The 13,400-nt window shown below is 36.4% G+C and overlaps 1 protein-coding gene and 1 pseudogene across 5 annotated transcripts in view; both read right to left on the bottom strand.

Moving 5' to 3' along the window:
* Positions 1 to 13,400, bottom strand: part of Lrrtm4 (leucine rich repeat transmembrane neuronal 4) — a 778,594-nt gene that overhangs the window by 65,143 nt on the left and 700,051 nt on the right. The gene's annotated exons all lie outside the window — the stretch shown is intronic.
* Positions 1,387 to 1,847, bottom strand: LOC121432408 (annotated as a pseudogene).

The following is a 13,400-nucleotide window of genomic DNA, read 5'->3' as shown; positions in this document are numbered from 1 at the left end:
TGCTATTGATACTACAAAGCCAAAAATATTTACTAGTATTTTAAACAAACTGCATTAAACTACTTAAAAATATCTCATGCCCTTCAGGAGTGTTTGGTGAGTCATAAGAACAACACAAATAAAAGGAGAGACACAGAGGAGATGCCCATCACATTGATGAAAGACAAGCAACAGATTATACATTAACCAGGACTTCAAAATATGTCTGCTAAGCAGAACCAATCTCCAGAGAAGAAACAGGTGTACAGTTCTATAGCACGGGGCAATTTATATTCAGCTTTGAATGGAATCCATCTGTACTGGGTAAGTTCATAAAATTTGGATTCAGAAAGTTTCCCGATCTTGTTTCTGTACACAGAATGTCACCTTTAGAATCCTGGGCAACTCTGTCTCTTGAAGACAATAAAGTCATGGAATAGACTATTGAGTTCCTTTCTCTCCTGAAATCATTGCCTCTCCTGACGAATCAATAAAGTGTGTTTTGATTTTACTATGGACTCTCATAATGTCTGACCACTGAGGAGGTGATGGTCTAGTCACATTGACTTTAAGTATTTCTAAAGCCTAAGACGTATGCAATCATGAGACAATAAGCTGGAAAAGCCCAGCATGATTCAGCTCTGTGAATATTTCAGTTGGCAAGACTCACTTCTTAGGCCTCATAGTATTTTTTTGAGGACTCGAATAACAAGTAGATTTGGAAATTTCAAAAAATTCCAGAGGTCATTACACTGTTTTCAATGGGATTCTCTGGTTGATTTGGAAGCACTTGTAAAATTATTGGAAGAATTTAATGGGATAAAAATAGATAATTTGACAAAGATGCTATTATTATGCTTTATGTTTTAAAACTATATGCATACATGTGTGTGTGTATGTGTGCGCGCATATGTGTATATGTCTGTGTAGGCAAGAAAAGGGTGATGGATTCCCTGGAACTTCAGTTACAGGTGGAAGTGAGCTATCTGACATGTGTTCCAGGGACTAAATTCAGGGCTCATGACCACTTACCCATCTCTCTAGCTCCAAAATGGTCTATTATTTATTTTGCTATGTCATAGTGGAACTCAAATATCTATAGAATATCTATAAATTTATTAAAAGAAAGAGCAGCACACTACCCCGGCTTCTTAGGAGTCATAAAGACATCTTTCTGATGAGCTGTCATGTATCTCATAGTGTTAAGAAAGATCTATTTGATTCTAGATGTAAGCATTTCAAGTGGTAAACTTGAGAGGTTTACAATATATATAATATTATATATATATATATATAATATAATAATGCAATATATACATACACAAATACAGGCTTAATGACGTCATCACCCGTAATTCTTTTTTTTAAGAGTTTGAAATAGACTTTATTCAAAATTCTGATCTATGGTTAGCATTTTCCACCAACTTGGAGCGCAGAGACCTTCACAGGCTTCACAACCTTTTGTTTAGGTGCTGCTTTTGTAGCAGCCTTGGCAACAGCAATTGCAGTCTTCTTAGATGCTTGCTTGGCCTTTTTGCTTCCTTGGCAGCCCTGATGGCCTGCTCTCACTGGGCTTTTTTAAGTTCTGGTTTCTGATTCCTCTTGGCCATTATATCAGCAAGGGATGCACCAGTGATGGCCCGCTGGAATTTGACTGTGCGGCAGGATCTTTTCTTTTGAATTTCTTCCGACTGTCCTTTTTTGTGTTTCCTTCTGTACAGGACAGTCCAGTTTATCTGCCAGGGATTTCTTTTGGATAGGAATGCAGACTCGCATTTTGCATTAAAAAACTTGAAAACCTTCCTGTCGGTCCTGGCATAGCGCCGTCCGTGTCTGGGGTAGATCTTGTACCCGCTGAAACCGCACATGATGAGAGCTGCCGCCCGGCCAGAGGAAAGATGGTGAAGAGAAAGCTCACCCAATTCTTAAATAATGTGTTGAAAGTCAATATATTGAGTTCCAATACTTCTCTAACATATTTAGTTTGGGGCCTCCCCTCTATCTGCCTAGATTCTGTCTGTTCATGGTGGCTTTCCTCTTTCCTGTCATTTACAACATGAGTGCTATCTGTCTATGAGAACTAGATAGTCACAATATTAGTTTTGTTGGTGATGTTTTTTGAAAATCAAAGTTTCTACTTCACAGTTATTAATTCTAAAACTATCTGTATACTTCAGGAACACAATAGACAAAGGACTCAACACAACAAAGTGCCATTTCATCAAGATGATATGGTATGGGAAATCTTGAGAAAATGAGACATTTGTTACCAAAGTAAGGAAAATCTTCCCAAGGCTTCCCTCTTCACACACCAAACTTGAAGAAAGACTAGAAGGAATCATCTCCTCTATCATCTGTCATTGCCAATTTGTTGAATTAGACTTAATTGCTGTGTTCATCTTTAAAGACAAGTAGTCAATGTTAATCGTCTCTGATTCTCTGAGCACTTCACTTAGGGTACTCCTGAGTTCTCCAAAGGATCCTAACTCAATCCAAGAGTTTAGTAAAGCAGGAAAGCTTTTAAAAGTTAGAGAGCAAAGACCTCTGGTTCTACTCTTGCATAACCGCATTTCTTTGGGCTCAAGTCCTGTATATGCAGTATCTAAAAGTGGAGCTGTGGAACATAATGGAAGAGCTATCACGGTAATGCTCATTTCAAAGACCCTCCTCTGCTTCTCCCAACCCTGTGTTCTGAGAATAAAATGATGGCACTTATGAGAAGAAAACTCCAAAATGTCTTCTAGCATGTTAGTGTTGTGCTACTCTTTGAGAGAGAATAAGGGAGAAGTGCACAGGTCCATTAGACAGCTAAGGATTTCTTACCAAAGCCATCAAATTGTGGGTGATAAAAATACTAGTTACAGCTCAATTTGTCTTTGTGTTTACCAATACGAGTTACACCTTTCCTCTTTGGTTGTAAGAGATGCTCGAATTGGAATGTCTGTGAGTACATGCCCTTTTCCCTCTTCACAATGGCTGAAAGCAAATTTGTTTTTCAGCTCCCAGATTCCTTTTAGTCAGGAGCAGTGGAAGAATGAAATGCATGTAGCCCACATAGCACAAGGCTCTTTAATAACCCCCATTCACTCTCACCCCCTTTTCCTCCCACATTCCATCCTGTTTCCTACTTTTCCTTAGCATCTAGTCTGAAGCATTTAATCAGTAATTCGGCCTGAGAATTCTTATACTGCAATTTCCTACCAAAAAATGCACTCATCAGAGTCTGAATTGGTTCCTCTGCCCTAAAGGCACCAAGTTTAGCCTTTATCCCAGCTGGGACCTTTCCTCAGGTGTCTGTAGTTCTGTGTAGATATGAAATTTCCTCACAGAGAGCTCATGCTTTCGTATAATCCATATCCTAAGAGCTTGTGATTTTACACTGCTGCCAATGTAAGCTTGAAGTCCACTTGTGTGGGAGATTAGGCACTATGGAGGTGCAAGAAATATCCCACAGTTGATAAGTAATAGGTCAGGAGATACTCATAAGGTAAACCTAAGTCTTAGCTTGATGGAATCCAACAAACCATCCATCCATCCATCCATCCATCCATCCATCCATCCATCCATGTATCCATCCATTCATCCTGTGATGTTAGCTTGAAATGTTAACTTGGTACAGTGTAGAGAGGAAGAGATTCTTAATGTGGGATTATCTGCACTAAATTTGAACTGTGGAGGATTCTCTTGATTAGCTTGACTGACGTGGGCAGTGCCAGTTCTTAGGCACAGGACTCAGAACTGTGTATGAATCGAGAAATACAACTGAACTCAAGTAAGCAAGAGAGAGTGCACTATTAGTTTGCACCTGATTGTGAAGGTGATGTGTTCTTTTGATGTCTTTGCCTTGATTTCCCCACAACGATGAACTCTAACTTGAAACTGTAAGCTGACATAAACTCCTTCATCATCTCATTTTTTCCCAGGTCACTTTGTAAAGAAACAGAAACGAAACTACAACAGTAGTAGTAGTAGTTGGGTCTTTGTTCACAGACACCAGATATTTACTCTCTGAGCTAGAGCCTTGCCCTCCCTGCTATCGTAGCTACGTTCTTTTGCTTATTGCACTCAACTGATTTGTCTGTAAATAGTTAAATATAGCACATCTGAGTGACAAGGTTTATATTTTAATTATCCTACTTTTGTCATTCAGTTCTTTGTATTATTTATAGAATATTGTTAATGGCCCTTCAAGAAACTCAAGAAAATATATTCTAGTGTGTTAACATTAACATCTTCTTAATCTAACCTATGTGAAAATATTGGCTACCTACTTTATATTCAATTGATCAAAACTATCAGTTTGATATATTTCACTTACACATTTTGGCAAAATTACTTTAAAATATTAACATTATAGGTACTGAAGAATCATAAATGACCGTTTAGTTTGATTCACCTTCTTTTGCAGGTATCCACAGTTACCCTGACAGGAGACCACTCACAAGCCTTATGTTTGACTTATAGGTATATGAGCAACTTCAATGACAGACATCTAACAAAAACCTTCCAGCGAAGGAAAGTTTAAAAACATTGGTCATTTGACATGTTCATGGCACTAAAATGATTACAAGGCTGTGATGTTCTCCTGAGGAATGTTAGCAACTCTTTTACAACTATTGGACAGTAGTATATTCTTTACCATTGCCAGAGTCTTCAAATTCTACAAGACTGAAACCTTACATGTAAGACAGCTGTTTTTATTTGATTTTATGGATGTCTCCATATCTCCTTTAAAGATCCTCACCTGAAAAAAATTAAACTTTATCCACTAGCACTGAAACTTCTTATTCTAAATTCTAAGTTAAATGAAAATTCAAGAAAAAAAATTAAAAACAATTTTCTTTTATTATGTTTCTTTTTATAGGTAGTGGGAGAATAGTTTGAAAAAATACATTTTACACATGTCACCTTTCAGTTTTCTATCATCTTTTGACATAAATTATCTTCATGTGATCAATTACACTATTAATGGTGTGTGTATTTGTGACTCTGTGTACATGTGTATCTAATATGTACCTTAATCTTTATATTTTCATAGTATCTTAGGAGAGTGGTAAAAACTAATGTTCAGAAGTCAGAAAAGGAAAGATTTGATTAATCAAAATCCAGTGGGCTGCGAACAGGGCTCGGTGTGTAAAATGACTGCACAGCATGAGGAACTGAATTTGCTTCCCCAGTACCCACACAAAATGACATGGTGATATTTACAGATAAAATGATGGAGCTGAGGGGGCGCTGAAAGATCCATGGAGATCCTTGTGTAGTCCACACAAGGAGCTCCACATTTAGTGAGAGATCTTCCTCAAAACTCAAGATGAAATCTGATCAAGGGAGATATATGACATCAACCTTTGGCATTCATAGGAGCATATATGGTTGAGCACATCCATTCAAACATAAATACATATACAGCACAAAAGACATACACACAGAAAAAAAGAGATAGAATGTAAATGTCCTTATATTAACATCTTATATACAGGGAAAGGTGTGGTAGTATGCCCCTTGAATCTCATCATTTTGGAGGCAGATAGAGTTGGCTCTATGTGAGTTCAAGGTCACACTGGCATGCATAGAGAGCTTCAGGACAGCCAAACTACATAGAGAACGTCTGACTCAAAAATGGTATTACATATAAAGTACAGTAATTAGGATAATGTACACAGGAATAACTTTTGGATTCCAGATAGTTGTTGCTATATATCTCTGATTCAATTAGTAAACGATGAGCAGTGCTATAGCTATAATTATGACCCTCTTGGAAGGTGAAAATTTTTTTGTTCACTCACTGTTTAGGATAGTTTAGTTTTAGCTTCTAACTTATTATTTGCTTTTAAAAACTTTGCCAAAGTTAATGCTATTTCATCTTCTACTTGTTTAATGACAACAGTAATATATATATTTGAGAAACATTGTCACAGACAGCAACATTATGATTTTGCAAATCTGCATTCATGCAAGCATATAATGTGAATATATACACTTGTAGATAGGTAGACAGAGAGACAGATAGATATATCCTGATAAAATTGCCACATACACATAGTGATATAATTAATATACATGAAGATGTTCTGGTAGTTTTTACTCACTGTATACTGTTTGCAAATTTGATATTTCTGCTTCGGTATTCACATTTGTTTCACTATATATATATTTACTCTGGAAAACAAGCTCTTTACACAATCAGCAGATCCCTGCCACACTGTTCTCCATACACCTAGGATACATACACTGTTCTGCATACAGCATTTATCTGTTGATTAGCTACCTCATAAGAACTGAGAGGAGGCTACTTACTTGGCAACTAATCAATAGATGAAGCACGCCTAAGTGTATGGTGAACAGTAGGGCAGTAGCATCTCCTCAGTCTTTTGTCGATTCTTGCATTGCTCATGACTCTTGTCTGTTTCATTCATGACATCCATAATCATCAATACAAACTTAGCAGTTATTAAAGCCTTGGATCCCTTGGTTTGTGATCACTGATAGTTTGTCATTTGCTATGATGACTTGCCAAATGGCTTCTCCTGAATCCACAGTCTAAATTGCAATCCCACTTTAATGTATATGTTCACACACTACCGAACATGCTGATATTTAGGGGAAAGACTATTAGGTTATTATCGCATTGGTTCCCTTCCTCCCAGGAGCTGCTGCTGATGTTAAATTCTGCTCTAGTCTGCATGGGGATTTAACATATCTTGAGACCAGCTCCACATTGCCCAAGCACTTACGAGTGATGTGGCTACCGTCTTTATTATTTATATTTAAAAAATTAATTCGTGTTTATTTGTTGTTTCAGACAACAAATACATTCTATGACTGGTGTGCATATTAGCAGCTTTCTATTCTGCAAGCAAGCATATTATGTTGGTTCACTAAATTTTAGATAATTTTATGATTGGCATCTGAAAGCATTATATCCTGTAAGAGCTCAGAGGACTGCTACACTAGGATTACACTAGGATAATTTCCCGTGATTTTTTGGAAGGTGTTGGAGGTTTCCTTATTCTGGGAACCCATGTTCACACTCAACCCCTATATAAAATATTGTAACACAAAGTTCCTACTTTCTAAAAATTTAATCTTTGATATACTGATGGAGCAAATTAGGTTTTGATACTAAGAGATATCCATATTTCTTTTATTTTATTGCCTTTCTTTATCATGTCTGAATATCCTCTAACAAATTTGATTGTAATCAGTTTGGAGGTTTGTCTTCAGCTTTCTTGTCTCCATACTGAGTCTCTACTGCACAACACACACTCACAAGTTCTCAGAATAACACTCATATACACTCACGCACATATACATGCACATACTTACTTATACACCATGCATATAATCATGCGTACCATGCGCGCGCACACACACATACACACACAAACACACACACAGACACACACACACACACACACTTCTTTGACTACCAGATATATCACACATATCATTATTTGCAGGGGTTCCTTATCTGTTTACATGCATCCACATCTTGAATTTTGCTCCAATACTATTTAAGAGCGAAGACTACTTAGACTTTCTTAGGTACTTCATAAATATTACTCTAAGAGCAAAACAAATAGTTTCAAATGTTTTATAGCAATATAAATTCTCTCAACACACATTGTTTCAAGCTCATTTCCTTTGTTGTGATGAAGCACATTGAGAGAAAGCGACTTAAGAGAGAGTATATGTTAGGTCACATTATAGGCTACAATCCGTCATGGCTGGGGAGTCAGGCAAAGAACACAAGGTTCCAGTCACATCAATGTATAGTCAAAATCAGAAAGAAATGAGCGTGTGCCCTTTCATTTTCAGGCTTGCTTGTACTGAGTTCTATGTTTATAGAGATCAGGACTCCCCCTTGCTCAGCCTAGGGAATAATAATACTCACAGTGTGCTCTATCTTGTAGAGAAATCCAGGTTCTAGTCATTTAAAATATATTTATTATTTGTTTAAATTTATATGTATGTTAGTCTATGCATATATACAATCATGTATGTGCTTGTGGGTGCCCAGAATGACAAAAGAGGGTTTTGGATACTCTGGAGGTTGAGCTGTAGATGGTTGTGAATGACCTAACATGGGAACCAAAATCTAATCCTTTGAAGAGCTTTAGAGAGCATGTTGGTAGAACAAAGAGGCACCTGGGAAGAAAATTTTGATGAAGGATTGTGTACTTTGAGTTGGCCTGTGGGCATGATTTTGAGATTGTTTTGATTAAACTAATTGATATGGGGACATCCAGCCAAAACACACAAACCAACAGCTAGTGGAACCAACATCGAGCCAAAACACACAAACCATTGGTTAGTGGAAGCAGAAGCTAAAGGATTAAAAGCACTAGTGCATTGTCATGTTGTTAAAGCTGAGAGATGTCCCTAAGACACGAGGCACCTCATGAACATGTATGCAAACATGGAGAGCTAGGGCATGTTTCTGGCATAGGGAGATTTTTCTAGAGTTTCAGTGCCTCACACACAGTTCTGTGTGTGAAATATGAGTTTACAACTTGGGTGAGTGATTGTGTTTGGAAAAACAGATTGGGGAGTTGTTTTACATGGACATAATGGTTAAAACCATAAAAGTAAATGAACTCTGCAAGGGAGTGACCATGAAGGGTGAGGAGTTTTATTTCAAAGCTTTTGGTTTTCTTTACAAGAATCATCACTGACTTAGTAACCCATAGCCCAGCAGTGAACTTGGCTTGTAAATATGTCATTTGTTTTCCAACTTTGTGAGATGTTCTGTGTGGTCATTCTAGTTCAATTCATAAATTTGTCTATCACTATCCTATATTTTAACTCAGCTCAGAAGTGAATGTGTATTTAAAAAATTGCTTAAGATATATAAGCTGTCCTCACATATAAAACATCTTTCAAATGTTGATGGAATAATCATAACTAAGATGATTTGAAGGCTTATGGCTGAATTTTTTAATTCAAAATATTGCAATATTGACTCATAAACAAATATAATAGATATGAAAATGTGCTATTAATGTTTTTAAAAGTTGTTTGTGTTTAGTTATTTAGCTTAATATTTTTTCCCTAACATGAATCTTGTGAGTCAAAGTATTTTATGTCATTATAAAGCACTTGGAAATAGAGATAATTTTTTAAAATAGCAATTTTCAAATATTTCATCTTAAACAAAACAGATATTTTCTTCATTTGCATGTAATATTCTGTTCAACACAAATAGTAAGGACAGTTTATTCAGTTTTACACTTAAATCTTTCCCCCCACAACATGACTAAAAAAACCTCATAAGAAAAATCATTTTATTGAAATAGGATCTTTTAGTATGTAGCTATAGCTGCTCTGGAACTCTCTGTATAGACCAGGCTGGCCTTGAAGTCATGGATATCTTCCTATATTTGTTTCCTGAGTCCTGAAGTTAAAGACATGGGCTACCATTCCAATCCCACATAAACAGTTTTTAAAGAACAAACCTTAGTCCGGTGACAGATGGAGATAGATACAGAGACCCACATTGGAGCACTGGACTGAGCTCCCAAGGTCCAGTTGAAGAACAGAAGGAGGGAGAATATGAGCAAGGAAGTTAAGATCACAAGGGGTTGGTCCACCCACTGAGACAGTGTACCTGAACTAATGGGAGCTCACCAAATCCAGCTGGACTTGGACTGAAGGAGCATGAAATCAAACTGGACACTCTGAATTAGTCTGACAATTGGGCATACTGAGATGCCAATGATAATGGCACTGGGATTTGTCTACTGCATGTACTGGCTTTTTGGGACCTTAGTCTGTTTGGATGCATACCTTCCTAAGCCTGGATGGAGGGAGAAGGGCCTTGGACTTCCCACATGTCAGGATACCCTGCCCTCTCTTAGGACTGGAGGAGGAGGGGGAAGGATGAGTGGGGAGCGGGAGAGAAATGGGAGGAAGGAAGTGGAAATTTTGAATGGTATTATATAAAGCAATAAAAAAATAAAAAGAATGTTCAGTTTTCTATTCAAGCTAGATAATTCATAACTTTTAGTTATAGAGAATATTTTCAAATATTTGTTATTGTGATAATTAGTTGTGTCATCTTGAAATAGCCTATGATCACTTGTGAATTGTCTCCAGAGGTTTGTGGAAGACGGGATTTAACAAAGTTAATTACGATACACTATAACCCAAGTATAAAGTGGATATGAACTGTGCATGCATTTTTGTTTTAAAGTTAGTTATCTCCCTGAGAGAGGTTGCCAGGAAAGAGCACATATTTCCAAATCTGGAACTACCATGGTTCCAAATATTTTGGGCCAGGTCAGTCAATTCCTTATTTTCCTTCTTGATAGTACATTATTTACATGAGTTTGTTCCAAATATATAACATTTCTGAGTACTATGATTATTTTGTTGCTGTTTGTTTGATGTTTTGTTTGTTTTCAAGACAGTGTTTTTTTATGTAACTGCCCTTATTATTTTGGAATTTAGTCTGTAGACCAGGCTGGACTCAAACTCACACAGAGAGAATCTGGCCTCCGAACATACACAGGTGTGCACATATCACACGCACATAGGGTGGGTTGCAAAGCATTAAAACTGGGGCTATTTAGCTTACTTATTACCATTGGTACTTAGAGTCTCTACATCTTAAAAGTCAGTTAATTAGTACATTTGAAACATTGCTTTAAGATGACTTTGTTCAAACAATTTAACAGAATATTTTCAACTCTTCTACTCTGAACAACTTGACAGCTGGTTCGCTATATCCAAGGTTGTGATTACTTCACTGCGTTCTTCTCTGAAAGTAGGCAAGAGACTGAGAATAGGTTTGTACACATGAGTGCAGTGTCCTCAGAGACCAGAAAAGGGCATCAGATCCCCTAGAACCAAAGTTGCAGGTGATTATGAGCCACTTGATGTAGGGGCTACAAGCCAAACTGGAGGTGTCTGTAGAAACAGAGCACAATTTCAATCAAGGGGCCACTTCTCTAGACCCATACCTATTTATTTTAATTTACACAGTATCTTTATGTATGTTAATGGATTGTTGACATGAAGCACCATATCCCTCAATGGAAAGAAAGGAATTAGGCCCCATTATAGGAAGCAAATTGCCTCCAGTTTTTTGCAGTGTAAATATTCCTCACTGAGGTACTTTTGTAGCATTTTGCAAAGGATATTTTACCATTGTGTAATGTTAATTATGTAACTGTTAAAGAAAGAAAAAAAGAAATTAAAGGGCTATGTGAGGAAATAAGAAAGAATGTCCAATTATTGTCAGTGACAGATGGGGAATCAGTGAGGGTGGGAGGGAGAGATATTTTATCCTCTAACAACAATTTCTGAAAGGGAATTTCTCAAATCTTGAACACTAGATTGCATTCACAGTCAGGTGTCAGAGACCAGACTCCAAAAAAAAAAAAAAAAGGAACAAATGCTCTCTTAGATGTTTTAAAACTGAAAATATTGACTGGCCTTGTAGTCTCAAAGAGTGAGTTGAGAATAAGAAATCCATGGCTTATCTTTCTTATATTGTAGCTTGAAAGTACTGTATAACAACTTTATAAGCAATAACTGTATCATTTATAATTAAGACTAACTATATTTTCCACTATTTTGAGCCTCAGTTGGATATCAACTCATTTAGTGATGTGATTTTAAACCTGTCATTTCCAATTAATCATGCTTGCTGAATAGGGATGATTGTTGTGGGAAAATGTCACAGAGATGTTATTGTATTATTAAAATGCTATTAACTAATAAGATTTCCCACAGAATGAGAAAGATTCCATTTGGAAGCATGTGCTTATATAAATCAAACAACTGTCTCTCTATTAATAATATTTTACCTATAATTCTAAAAGGATTCAGGTAAATTCTAAATATGCTTTAAAAAGAGTGATGAGAATGTATGGAAGAATCATTTGTTCTTTGAGTATGAGGTTTAAATTAAAAGTCAATGTTACAGTTGTAAATTTCTTTTTTTTGGAGATGGAAAAAATATTTTTTTATTTGCTGATGACTTTTGATGGTGAATAATAAAATTACACATTTTTTTCATGAATGTCACAAAAACACAAACTAAAAAACCTTTTTAAAAATATTTTCTTCTACAATATATTTTTATTACAGTTTCCTCTACCTCTACTCCTCCAAGTTTCTTTCCACCTCCCCTCCTGTCTGGATCCACTCCCTTTCTGTCTCCCATTAGAGAAGAACAATTTTCTAAACAATAACCGCAAACTTTAGCAAATGATGCTGAGATTCTTCCTTTATTCAACTAGTCATCATCACTGAGAGACTGGATCAGTCCCTGAGCCCTGCCCTGAAACACAATGATGAGTAATGTACTGCTACCCAAATACTTCTTCCATTCAAGAAAGACAATTCTTTAGCTTTGGTATTTCAAGTCCTAAATCTGCTTTGCTTTGTCATTAAGAGAATGCCAATAACTCTTTCTCCATTGAAAAAGAATTTTCTCACAACCGAGGATGATGTGGAGATAAGAAAGGAGTACTCTGCTTTAAATTAAATATTAGTAGAACACAAAATTATGATCTTGGTATTTGCTTTCTCCCCATCTTCTCAAGTATGGCTTAAATAAAACTAATAAAATCTATGCAAGTGATAAGGGTCATCCCACTGAAAATGACTGAAAGGCAAAGACATGATCCCAGAAACCATTTCCTACAAGCCTAGCATGGTGAGGGTAGAAATGAAGTTGCTCTTTGCTTTTCTTGCATCCTCCAAACACCCACCAGTTTCCTAACTGGCACTGGATGGAGTGTTAAGGGGGATCTGATGAGAATGATGGCCATAGGGTCATCCCAGTGAGGTCTTAGCACTGGAGGATGAAACAAAACAACAGGAAAGTAAGTGAAATGGGGCAAAACACGAACTGGATATATTATCACCAAACTACTGACTACATGGGGTTTTCTGTTTTATACAAAAACAAGGAAGAAGGGGAGTGGGGAGCAAAGAGTGAACATGAACTGAGCTCTCTCTGACTGCAGTTTTCTTGACCATACTTTCAGAAAAATGTGGCATTGGGAGAGGGTAGGAATTAATGTAATACCTTGAAATCCTTCACTCTTCAATGTGCTATAATTAATTCCAATGACCATTGGTATTCATGACTATAAATGGTTATGAAAATGATGGGAGTTGAAGAGTTACTTTGGTAAGCTCAAAAAAAAAAGAAAATTGAGAAATGACTTTATGAAAAATGTACTCAACATTGAAGATATGAATAAAGCAATGGAAAATATAAAAATATGCAAAATGAAATCAAAATATAAAAGAGTAATAAAATATCAAATACTCAATTTTCTAGGAAACAAAAAAGTTAACATTAAAACTTTACAGATAAAATGGAAAACAAAATGAAAGAGAGGAAGTTATTGAGGAACTATGAAACAGTAGGGGGCTGCAAAACAGAAAACAATTTGATTTTC

This window comes from Microtus oregoni, unplaced genomic scaffold (genome assembly GCF_018167655.1).
Source record: "Microtus oregoni isolate MIOR12 unplaced genomic scaffold, Mior012 000002F_ref0000024, whole genome shotgun sequence".
NCBI lineage: Eukaryota > Metazoa > Chordata > Mammalia > Rodentia > Cricetidae > Microtus > Microtus oregoni.
The sequence above is the reverse complement of the archived record's forward strand: the minus strand, read 5'-3'. Positions and strand labels throughout refer to the sequence as shown.